The sequence below is a fragment of the Chrysemys picta genome, chromosome 4, assembly GCF_011386835.1.
Source record: "Chrysemys picta bellii isolate R12L10 chromosome 4, ASM1138683v2, whole genome shotgun sequence".
In the NCBI taxonomy this organism is placed as follows: domain Eukaryota; kingdom Metazoa; phylum Chordata; order Testudines; family Emydidae; genus Chrysemys; species Chrysemys picta.
This window is the reverse complement of record NC_088794.1, coordinates 61,323,485-61,336,445: the sequence shown is the minus strand read 5'-3', so window position 1 is coordinate 61,336,445 and position 12,961 is coordinate 61,323,485.

Sequence of the window (12,961 nt, the reverse complement as noted above, 5' to 3'; positions counted from 1 at the left end):
ACACTTGCTTCATTGAAACCACAAAGTCCAGGGATTCCTGACTACAAGAGACATTAAGAACTGACCCTGGTGAAGAAACAAAAAATTATACACTGGCAGAAAGAAACTTGTGGGACCCATGCTTGGGAACGTGGTATTGATTAGATTTTAAGGTTTATTTTACAGGCTGCGCCCTGTGTTTTGGATAAGTCCTTCAGCATGTATTGCCCTCCTTAATTAGATTTTAAATGATAAGTACCAAAGGCACCTTGTTGCCATTGCCCCTGCTATCTCCTCTATTACACTATTACCCCTGTAACACATCAAAATACAGACAATGACCCAGAAGTTGCTGACAGAGATGGTATTGAATATCACTGAGGCTGGGAAGGCATTGCAGTGGGATCTAGCATGTTCAGGCTTGGCCCACTGCCCTTACAGACACATCAGGAGTACCATCTGATCTGTGGCCATGGAGACATACTTGGAGACTTTCTGGGTGGAAGTGTAGACGTTCTCAATGCTCCTTCCAAGCATATGGACCGGTAAAGGGGGTGTGGCCTCCCACATACCAAATCCTGCCAGGTCCATGGGGAGGATGCATGTGGGATTGGGTAATTTACCAAGACATCTGGGAAATTAGACTACCTGGTATGCCCAATTGATTTTAGTAAGTGCTCCGGAGATTACATCTGACATTTGGATGGGGTTAGGGAGTCAATGGACATTTTGACCGTTTGGACCCCCACAGCTTCAGTGTATCCGTAAACTGAAGCCAGGAGAAGTTGTCACTGTTCATGATTGCGTTTGCTGGGAGGGTAGGGGACAAAGAACTACCCTGACAGGACACTTACTCTTTTAAGCTAATGATAGCTGTGTGTATGTTAAAGCCTCCACATTTCAAGACATACATTTTAATCTCATTACCACTGCAGGCAATCATATTATTTACTGGCCTGCAGATAGAGTTTTTCAAGTAGCCCTTAGGTTCCAGGTACCCTTTAATTGGACTAGTTTAGTACCTGATAGATTTCAGAATTTGTTTTCACTGTTACCAGAGATTCAGAAAATCTCTGAAGTACAAGTGCAAATTCACATGCTTTAAAATATATATTAAGTTGAAAAATATGCTTTCCAGACAGCTTATAGAGTATCCATTTTATGTACTAAGTAGGATATATCGTGCTTTATGATTAAGATTGTACAACAGCCCCATTATATTATTGCTATGGGAATGTTATTGCTTGTGTTGCTATTAGTTAGTTTAGGATTATGTTATCATTGTTGTAAAAGACGTAATAATAGTAATACCTTTCATGTTTATGCTAATCATGCATTGTCATTACATCCAATCAGAACCCCTAAGATTGAAGCATCTGATGTAGAATTTGAAGTCCAGGGCTTAATGCAAATAGAGATTTAAGAATGTTTGTTGTACTAGAAGTACAAAAGGGGGGGGGGGGGTCGTGGAAGCAGAGAAAGAACTGTCAGAAAAGAACTGCTATGCATGACAGTTTGTTAGCAAGAGTCAGGCTAATTGTAACCCTGATAACGCGAGATTTGTAGAAGCGAGGATTGTGTGAGGTGGGTGAGAAAGTACTGTGTGAGAAGTTATTGTGACCTTGTATAGATAAGGTGTAGAAAACCTTGTGTAGATAAGGTCTAGAAAATATTGTATGTTGGCAAGAGTCAAAACAAGTAAGGAATTAAGATATCAAGATGGCCTATGTATAACGAAATGCAGCTGTCCCTCATTATTATTTTTTTTGTAATGAAAGGTATAAATGCAAAGTTTAAGTACCTGCCTTGTTCCTGTTTGCAAACCATTCAATTTGCAATAATAGAGTATTGATTAGGTACAGCTTTATACCCCCTTTGTAGCAAATTATGCTAATAATACTTGTGCCAAAGTAGTTAATTGTTTTACTTACAAATCCCATGGGGGGTGTTTGGCAACTGGTCAAGCCTTATGGGATTGGCGTTTTGCTTTGCTGTTTTGTTTAGTGTATACCCAATCTAGTGGCATTGTGTATGCTACCCTGCGAGAGCGCTTTGTTTAAACACCGCATCTATAAAATAAAATAGGGGGGGATGTAGGAATGTGTTGCTCCCTAATCACAAGCCTTGAAGAACGGCAAACTGTTCCCTTGGCAATGAGGCAGGAGTGACCTTGTTCTAGCGCCTATGTTTGGGAAACTTATTTGGCTGATTTGATTGTTTCCTCGCAGCTGGCATTCACGCGCTCAAGAGATGGGTTTGTTATCTTATGTGCATGTATACTGCCTGGCCTTTTTATGCGCAGGAATGTAACCACTAAGAAGTGTTGTAAACAAAGTAAGTAAAGAATAAAAGCCCCAGAAAAAGTTCCTGGAGGTAGAGGGGCTTTTCGGCTACCACAGACCTGGTGTTCTGTTTCCTTTCCTGCGTCGTCACCACAGTCCTGTTTGGAGTGCTGTGCAATGAGTGCTGCACTTCAGGATGGCTATACTGCATGATGATGGGGGTTGAGTGCAGTGGGTAAGGGTCATAGTTTTCAGGGCTGGGTGGTGAAGCTACAGGTGTTGGAGGCAGTTGGTGGCGATAAGAACCCGGATGTTGGGGTAAGTGGGTTGGAGGTGACATGGGGGCACAAGGGAAAGAGTTTTGGGACAAGGGCTGCAGGGGGAGGCGGGCGTGGTAGTGCTCCGCCTGCATGGCTATGAGCGCCTGGATAGAGTCCACTTGGTGCTCCATGCTGCTTATCAGCTGCTCCATGCTTTGGTGCCGGCGATCCGGATTCTGCTGGTGGACCCTCCTTTCACTCTCCCGCCACTCCTGCACTTTTTGATTTTCATTAAGGGAGTGCTGCATGACTTCATGCAGCATGTCCTCTTTGCTTCTACGTGGCCTCTTCCTGAGTCTTTGCAGCCTCTCGGCCTGTGATAACATGGATAGCTGAGATCTCAAGGTTGCATCTGTAAAGGCAAAATGCAACACTTAACAGAGGCAGCATTGTTCACACCAGACAGAGCAATGATTCCCCCGTACTTAAGGAGGGCAAGCACAGTCTACACAATAGCATAATTTGCCCGTTCCAAAGCTAGCACACATAACTCCCAGGAGCCCCAAATTTGTGAGTAAGCACAGGGTTAAGAGGGACTGATTCTTTCATGGCTGTACTGTCCTCTGGGTTTCTGTGCCTTGGGGAGAGCCTGCAGCTGCAGGGGGCCCCTATACTCAACACTGTCCCCACATTTTCCACAGGAGTTCGTCCTGGAAGATATCTCGCTGCTGAGGGTGACCTGGGAAGCAAGGGAGGGTCTTCTACTACAATGAGGCTTCCGCCCTGACCCATATGCAGCTTGCCTGTGTGCAGCAATGGTCCCTCCACCCCTAACAGCACAGTGGCACGGACATGTTAGCCTGACTGGGACAAGAACCACAGTGGCTCTCCCATGAAACCTGTGCAAGCTCATTGCCCGAGTTCCGGATGAGACCTTTGAAGAGATCACTGAGGCCGATTACCGCGATGTGAGAGAGCACATCAATGCCCTAGTCAGCATCTAGGCATGTATGCAGCCCTAACCCTCCTCGCCCCAAGAGCCCACACCGAATAACTTCCTTCCCAAAATAAAAGCCGCTTACGGGGAACCTCCTCTGGTGTTTGTCCTTCCCCAAGCACCAGCCACTGCGACTAGCTACCTTCCTCCTGGCTTGAGAACAGCTCCTGGCTGCATGCATCTAGGGATGCCGGGGTGTCTTCCTCCTCCTGAGCACCCTCGCTCCCGCTTTGTTCCTCCTCCTCCTCCTGCCTTGTTGGACTGGGCTCTGAAGTGTCCATGGTGGTACTCAGAGTGAGGTGGGGTCGCCCCCAAGTATCGCGTCCAGCTCTTTGTAAAAATGGCAGGTCGCGGGGGCAGCACCGGAGTGGCTGTTTGCCTTGTGGGCTTTGCGGTAGGCATTCCGCAGCTCCTTCACTTTAACCCTGTACTGCATAGCATCCCGGTCATGGCCCCTTTCCATCATGTCCCTTGATATCTGCCGGAAGGTATTATAATTTCTACGGCTGGAGCACAGCTGGGACTGGACAGCTTCCTCCCCCAAACACTGATGAGGTCCAGTACTTCGCCATTGCTCCAAACTGGGGATCACCTGGCACGTGGAGGCATGATCATCTGGAAAGATTCACAGAGCACTCCACACCTGGTTGAGCAAACAGGAAGGGGATTTTCAAAATTCCCAGAGAATTTAAAGGGCGGGTCTGATGGTTGGTCACCTGAGGGCAGGGCAGTAGAGTTCAAACTGATGACAAGAGTGGCTAGAGCAGGCATTGTGGGACACTTCTGGAGGCCAATCAGAGCGCATTAACAGATCAGGGCATCCACACTGGTGCCACGGTGCTCCAGCACGGGCGCATCAAACATTATTCCACTCGCCGAGGTGGAGTACCAGGAGCGCTCTAGCCGTGGAGTCAGAGCACTCTACGTGCCTTGCCAGTGTAAACGGTGATGAGTTAGAACTCACGGGCTGCATTAATGTGCTCTAACTCACAAGTATAGCCGTGCCCTTGGACTCCCTGTAGAGATACTAATGAACCCGGGAAGCTGAGTAGCAGATACAGCCTCCTCAGCCTGCATGGAGCATATAAAAACTAAAGCTCAGTGTCACATACATTCTCCAGTATTCTCCAGCACGCCATCTCCAAGACTCCAAGCCCCTCCATGGAGATCCCCACCGTGCTGCTGCTTGCCGTGGAGCCAGTTCCTTCCTCCTCTCCTCCCCGCTCGACTCCTTCCCTGCTTGGCCCTTCATCCCATCCAGTCCACCCTCCCTGCTCTGCACCTCCCTGCATGGGCTTCTCCTCCTCCCCTCCTCCCCCACACTCATCCTTGTCTCTACTCCTCCACCCCCTTCTCCCGGCTTGCTTTCGGTCTAAGCCCCCCTCTCTCTAATTAGCCTTCCCCGTGCTTGCTCTGTGGGTTTCCTCCTCGTGCCCCCCATCACTTGCCTCCCCAGCCCAGCTGCTGCTCATGGGGAGGGAGGGCAGAGAACACGAGTGGAGGGAGCCTGGGGAGGGGGAAGTGGTGTGGTTTCGAAGCAAGAAGGGAGAAGGGTGCTGGGGAGGAGAGGAGGGATTGGTAGGATCAGAGACTCAATTGTTTTCAGTGGATGGGGGATTGCATCTGCCTGGTGGCCAGTTTCTCATGAGAATGGGGCTACCTGGGGATTTGGTTCCTTCACCCCTGGGGATATAGGGTCTGGTACGTAAAGCTGGCACCTCCAAAACTTGGTTCTGTGAGTATCAAAAAATCTATGTCAGACTTTTTTATTCCCAAATGTAGTGCTTTTAATTCAGTACCTTCTGCATGTCCAGTCTTCACAAACACCATCTGGCACGCAGTGGAAAACATGCTCCATTTTCTTTAGAAAGAAATTGCAGAAAAGTGGAGTTTTTTTCAAATATCATTTGCTTGGCTTCAGAGATTTGGCTGGAAGGGGGTGCACACGCGGTGAGTGTGGGGGGGGGCAAGCAGGGCGGGGGAGGGAAGAGTGGAGGGAGATGTGTGGCAGGCGAGAGGGTTGAGTGTGGGTGGGGTGGGGCCTGGGCAGAGCAGGGGTTGGGGCCTGAGGAGAGCAGGGGTGGAGTGTGGGCGGGGCCACAGGTGGGCTGGGGAACTAGCCTTCCCAAGCAGAAGCTTCACCCACTGCCCACGTGTGTATCTTCTGACACGGGCAGGCAAATGGATAACAAAAGCCAATTGCTTCAAAGCTGGACAAATTCAGACTTGCAATTAGACACACATTTTTAACAGAGAGGATGTTTAACCATTGGAACGCCTTACCAAGGCTTGTAACAGAGTCTCCATCATTGGCAATTTTTACATCAGAACTGGATTTTTTGTCCTAAAAGTTCTGGTGTAGTTCAAGCAGGAATTAATTCAGGGAAATCCTCTGGCCTGTGTTATACAGGAAATCAGACTACAGTGATCCCATCTGGCTTTATCATCTATGAAAGCAGGACCCAGCAGCAGGCGCAGACAAGATAGGTTGTTCATGCTGAATAGATAATCCACCTTCCAAAGGTCTACCATGGTTCACACATACTTTAAAGGAGGTCAGAAGTAACCAGACTTTGCATGGGCGTGGTCTCTTGTAAAGGCCAGAATGGACATTCCCCACATTTGTTGCAGGCTACAAATGTTTGTAGCTTATCTGAGGCTGATCCTAGGATTTGGAGCCTAGAATAAATGTTTTAGCCCAGTGGTTAGAGCCTTCATTTGGGATGTGAGAGACCCAGGTTCTCCCCTCTGCCTCCTGGGGAGAAGTGACTTGAACTTGGATTTCCCCCTCCCAGGAGGGCTAGCTAACCACTGGGCATTCTGATGTGGGGCGCTCTCAGTCTTTGCTGGTGAAGCTGTTCCACTCTGCATAAATAATTACATAATCAGTGGAGGAAGAGGACCTGATATAAGGTCTCCCATCTCCTAATGGAGTGTCCTAACCACTGGGCTACAGAGTCTCTATGTGTTGCTTTGGCTTTCTGGCCCAGTGACTGTTTAATTATTTATGTGTAGTGGACCAGCTTCAACTGGAGAGATTGAGAAAAGCCTGACAAAGCATACTCCATAGACCAGTGGTTGGGGCCATCAGCTAGAAGAGGGAGACCCAAAGTTCCCTCTTCCACATCAGACAAAGGGGGGAATTGAATCCTAGTCTCCCACATTCTGTGGGAATGCTCTAACCTCTGGATAAGATGTTAGAGCAGGGGCACTACCTCCTCTTTTTTTTTTTTTTTTTTTTTTTGTGATAAAGGGCTTAGGTGTGTAACTATAGTATCACTGCTGAAAATTCCAAGCAGAGGGAGGCGCTTCTCTTCAGCCTGAACTCAGGCACCTAAGTCCTTGTTAGGGGCAGGGTCTAAGCTCCACTTTCCTCAGCATTTCCTGTTGGCTTAGTTTAGGCAGCTCCCTGCTCAGTGTGCTGGCTTTTGTGAATCTTTCTTAGGCACCTAACCTTCCCCATGTATTCTATAGGGAGCAGGGTGCCTAACTCAGGGCCGTGATTCCAATAGGTGGCACGGCATCTAAAAATTAGGCATTGCACCCCTGAGCCAACGGGAATATCTACGCTACAAGTACTACAGGGCCAGAGTTGCAGCCACACCACTGTAGTGTAGGTCAGGTCTACACCATAAACTTACACTGATATAACTTCATTGCTCAGGATTGTTAAAAATCCACACCCCTGAGCAACACAGTTATACTGCCCTAACCCCCTATGTTTGCAGGCAGGCTTCTCCTGTCAACACAGCAGCGGATTAAGTATATCAATGGGAGAAGCTCTCCGGTCAGCATAGTAGCGTCTTCACTGAATGCTGCAGTGGTGCAGCTGCAGCATTTTAAGTGTATTCCTGGCCATAGGCACTTTTTCAGCAATAGAAGGTGTTTTTCCTTGCTGAAGTAAATCCAGTCCCTTGAGAAGTGGTAGCTAGGTCAACAGAAGAATTCTTCCATCGACCTAGCAGCATATACAGTGTGGGTAAAGTCAACCTAACTGTGTCACACACGGAGAAACATTTTTCTCAGCCCTGAGCGACATAGCTAGGTCGACCTATGTTTTAGGGGTAGATCAACCCTAAGTCCCCTTTGTGGAGATAGCCCTAAATCACCTGCCTTTCACAGCGTTCAGAGCTGAGGAAAAAGATTTGCAGGAAATATAAACAAAGGAGGCAAGGGGTTTACTTAGGATGAGTGGACATTAGTAACCAAACACTGCCACCAACTCTAGTCTCCTGCTTGGTCCTTCCACCTTCTAATGTTCATCCTCCATAGTGCAATGGCAACCTAGCCTGAGCTGCCAGCATTGGAATGCAGCTCAAGCCACTCTCAGCAGAGGTTGCTGTTTCATCCTGCAGGCAGGGAGCAGGAAAGCACCAGCCCATGGGGTAGGAGGAGCAGCCAGGAGCCAGCTGAGGCCAATGGCAGATGCAGCTTGTACTTCACTCCCACTTCAGTCCCTGTACACTGCTGCTGGAGAAGGGCCCCAAGAACCATACACCCCCAGCTGCTGCTGGGATCCAGCAGGATGGGGCAGTAGTGGGAGGGAGCTGTCCCAGTGACAGGAATAGTGTCCCGGAGACATTTTGCACAGGGTAGGGATGGGAAGTGGTGGGGGGAGGGGACATAGAGCTAGGGCAGTGCCTGAACTGCAGCAGGGAGAAAACTGGTGAGTTGGGTGTGTGCCGGGAAGTGTCCTTTCCATAAGTTAAAAGTGAGAGGGGTGGGGAGGTGTATGCATTACAAGTGTTTTCCCAGAGGACATGTGGAAAAGGGGGATTTCAGCAGGCTCAGAAGTCAGGACACAGACCAACACACATGAGACTTTTTTTAATGTTAAACAATCTCATGGTTTTTGAATGCACAGGTGGGGGATCATGCAGGGTGTCACCAGTCCAATAGCTTAAGTGGCTCTAGCCATGAGGGCTCATAGAGAGAGCCAAGGACTTGGAAGGGAGCCGGCAGGAGACCAGACAAGCAAGGAGAGCCCACACCAGAGGGTGGAGCAGGCTCAGCAGTTTAACTGACAGCTCTGCTCTGCTCTCTTGGAGAATCAATGTTCCTGTGGTCCAGGACAGCAGAGGTCCAGGTAGAGTTGTTAGTCAGGATGGCACTAGAACAGACCCGGCCCACAATTGGATCTTTGACAGAAAGAAAACCAGCCTCAGCTTGCGGCTTAGTTCCAAAGCTGCCTTCAGATACTGCCCTGTCCATGTATTGATGAGCACCATGTGGGACCTAGAGGCAGAACTATTCCTGTCGACCATACAGTTGTAAAGTACTTGAACTCAGTAGAGGGTGCATGTGATAGTTAGTAGGAACCAATTTATTTCTTAACACCCCTTAATGTATCCCAACTGCAAAAGAGCTGACAGAAAAGGGGACTTGTATGGTGAGATGGTGGAGAATCCTGTCATAAATGCCTGGCTGGTACATCTTGCTCACGGCCAAACTGGTCACCAGATTTGGGGGTGGGATTTCCCCCCCAGTCAGATTAGGAGGGAGCCTGGGGATTTTTCACTTTCCTTCGCCGCCTGGGGTATGGATCATTTGGGCAGGTCTCACCTGCAGGTGCCTTGGGGGCATCTTGGTCTCTCCTGTTCTCTGCCTGTTGCCACAACAGTTTGGTCTCTTGGAGACTGAAATGCTTTAGGCTAACTCAATTTATTGCCTTAATATAGGGGTAACTGGGTGAAGTGTAATGGTCTGTGATATACAGGAGGTCAGACTGATGATCTAATGGTCCCTTCTGGCCTTAAACTTGAAGCCAGTGGAAGGCAGTTTGTTTAAGCAACATCTCTTTTGTGAGATTTTAATTCCATATTAAGTAGCCTGTTTAAAAGGCTAAACAAATCACAAATGGAAATACAGCCAGAAAACATTTCATTGGCTACTTCAAAACCCAAAGAGAAGAAATGAAAAAAATGAACAGACTCTCTGTTTAGCTTGAGTTGATGGCTAGAAATCCACAAGATGTCAGAGGGACAGTCTGAGATTTTAGTCTGGACAGGAGACAGGTTTGGAGTAGAGAGGAAGATCTGTCAGCATAGAGATGGTAGTAGAATTTGTGTTTTCCAATAAGATTACCCAGAGATAAGGTGTAGAGGGAGAAGAGAAGAGGACCAAAGAGCCTTGTGGAACCCCTACAGAGAGTGAAAGTTGGCAATTGTGCTGACAGGTCAAGGAGGATGAGGATGGTTCTGAGCTTTGGCTAAAAAGAAAGAGCTTTGGCAAGAGCAGTTTCAGTGGAGTGTAAAGAGCATTCATTGTTCTTAGATATGTGACCTTGCATTTAGCTGTATTTAAAACACACACCTAACCAAGTAATCCAGATTGCTCTGTAGAGATGAGCTGTCCTTATTCTCTCTCCACTAACTCTAGTGTCTTCTATGAATTTTATATTTGTAGTTTTATATTTTCTTTCAGATCATTATAGAGATCCCTGCAGGATTCCACAGGAAATACCTTCATTGGGTGATTATTTCTCTTTAAAAGTGACTTTGGGATATCAGTCAAATAGTTTTAAAATCCATTTAATATGGATTACCTTGTATTTGGAATAGTGATGACTTTTAGTTAGAATATCATATAGTACTAAGTAGGGCTGTTGATTAATCACAGTTAACTCACGCAATTAACTCAAAAAATTAATTGCAATTAAAAACATTAATCATGATTAATCACAGTTTTAATTGCACTGTTAAACAATAGAATACCAATTGAAATTTATTAAATATTTTTGATTTTTTTCTACATTTTCAAATATATTAATTTCAATTACAAAACAGAATACAAAGTGTACAGTGCTCACTTTATATTATTTTGGATTACAAATATTTGCACTGTAAAAATGATAAACAAAAGAAACAGTATTTTTCAATTCCGCAATTGGAAGTACTGTAGTGCAATCTCTTTATCATGAAAGTTGAACTTTCAAATGTAGAATTATGTACAAAAAATAACTGCATTCAAAAATAAAACAATGTCAAACTTTAGAGCCTAAAAGTCCTACTTCTTGTTCAGCCAATCGCTAAGACAAACAAGTTTGTTTACATTTACAGGAGATAATGCTGCCTGCTTCTTATTTACAATGTCACCTGAACATGAGAACAGGTGTTCACATGGCACTTTTGTAGCCGGCATTGCAATGTATTTATGTGCTAAACATTCATATGACCCTTCATGCTTCGGCCACCATTCCAGAGGACACGCTTGAATGCTGATGATGCTTGTTAAAAAAACAATGCGTTAATTAAATTTGTGACTCAACTCCTTGGGGGAGAATTGTATGTCTCCTGCTCTGTTTTACTCGCATTCTGGTATATATTTCATGTTATAGCAGTCTATGGATGATGACCCAGCATATGTTGTTTGTTTTAAGAACACTTTCACTGCAGATTTGACAAAACGCAAAGGGGACATTGTAAATAAGAATCTACATCAGTGGTTTTGAGAACTCCTGGGTTAGCTCTTTTAGAACTCTTGGATACAAGTTATCCAATCCTGAAGTCTTAAAAATATTTAACATTGTAACAGGTCTCACCTCAAACCAGTGTTGTACCCTTTTTCTGTCTCTCTTTTCCTACTTCTGCAGCCAAACAATACCACCACAAAGGATGCTTTGTATTTACTTTCCCCTTCTGATGGCTGTTTTATTAATATAAATATAACACTTTAAATCTAAAACTCCCAGCCTCACCAATCCATTGCATGTCTCATGGGCCCAGCAGTCCAGTACACCCCCTTAAGAGCCTTGCACTGCCCCTCACTGCAGGCAGCTCCAGCCAGGCCTTTCCCTCTGGCTGATGGGGAGGACCTCTTCCCCACTCCCCTCTGGATCACCTGTTGGTGCTTCTCTGATGGTCTCTCTCATACCCCAGGCCCTCTCCCCGGGAGCTAAGGAGAGTCTCCCCATACAGTACAATTCATACAGTGACAAAAAAGGACTTTCTACCCCAGTGGTAAGGGTAATTGCCTAAGTGGCGACAGACCCAATACCAGTGCCCTTGCTGCAATGACTAATTATTTAGCCAAAATGGAACAGCTTCAACAGGACAGACTGAGAGAAACCTGTCCCAGAATAAAACAAGAATGAATTCAGGCAAATCTTATAACCTGTATTACGCAGGAGGTCAGACTAGATGATCACAATAGTCCCTCTGACTTCATAATCTATGAAACCTCTGTTATCTTATCTATAAAATGGGTGTGAGGCCTTGGTGATGAAGAACACAGTAAAATCAAGCAGAACAATCAGCAGAAGTAGGGTTACCATACGTCCGGATTTTCCCGGACATGTCCGGCTTTTGGGGGCTCAAATCCCCGTCCGGGGGGAAATCCCCAAAAGCCGGGCATGTCCGGGAAAATCAGGAGGGAGGGAGGGAGGCTCGGTGGTGCTCGGCCGGGGCCCCTTTGGCTGGGGTCGGGGCCGACGCGGGGCCGGGCTGGGGTCGCGGGGCCGGGCCGGGGTCGCGGGGCCGGGGGCATGGTGCCGGGCTGGGCGCGCGGTGCCGGGCCGGGAACCAGGGGCGCAGTGCCGGGCCGGGCCGGGCGCGGGGCCGGGCGGGGAGTCGGGGGCGCGGTGCTGGGCTGGGGTCCGGTCCGGGAGCCGGGGGGCCGGGCCCGCGGGGCCGGGAGCCGGGGTTGCGGGGCCGGGCCCGCGGGGCCGGGGGAGCCGGTCCGGGGTCGCGGGGCCGGGGAGCCAGGCCCACGGGGCCGGGAGCCGGGGGGCCGGGCCGGGAGCTGGTCTGGGGTCACGGGGCCGGGGGGCCGGGGGGTGCGCCGGGCCGCCGGGGGGTGCGCCGGGTCGGGCCGGGAACCGGCAGTGCTGGGCGGGCCGGGGGTGCTGGGCCGGGGCCAGCACCCCAGGGCCCGAGCCGACCCAGGCTGGAGCCGCCGGGGGGCCAGCCTGGGCCGCGCCTCCTCCCCCCACACCCCCCCTTACCTGCTTCAGGCTTCCCGCGAATCAAATGTTCGCGGGAAGCAGGGGCGGGGGCGGGGCTGGGGGCGGGGCCGGGGCCCCGTGGAGTGTCCTCCATTTGGAGGCAGAAAATATGGTAACCCTAAGCAGAAGGAGCTCTTAACTTGCAGTTAACTTAACTTAACTTTCCTCTAGGAGGAAACTGTTTAGGTTTCTCTGTAACTGTAAAATTTTACCACTTGTGCAAGAATGCATGACAAACCTGGAAAGTGCCTGACACTTATGCAAGATGTGTGACACTTGGCAGGTCTGCCAGTCCCAAGCATTCAAGAATCATGAGTCAGACCCCAAAAATAATGATTGGCTTTAAAATCATGACATTTTATGACATTGCCTTTTTGAGACTTCAGGTCACACTTGGATCATGTCTTCTGGCTTTTCTCTGCAAGTAACTGAGAGGGGGGAGGGATAGCTCAGTGGTTTGAGGTTTGGCCTGCTAAACCCAGCATTGTGAATTCAATCCTTG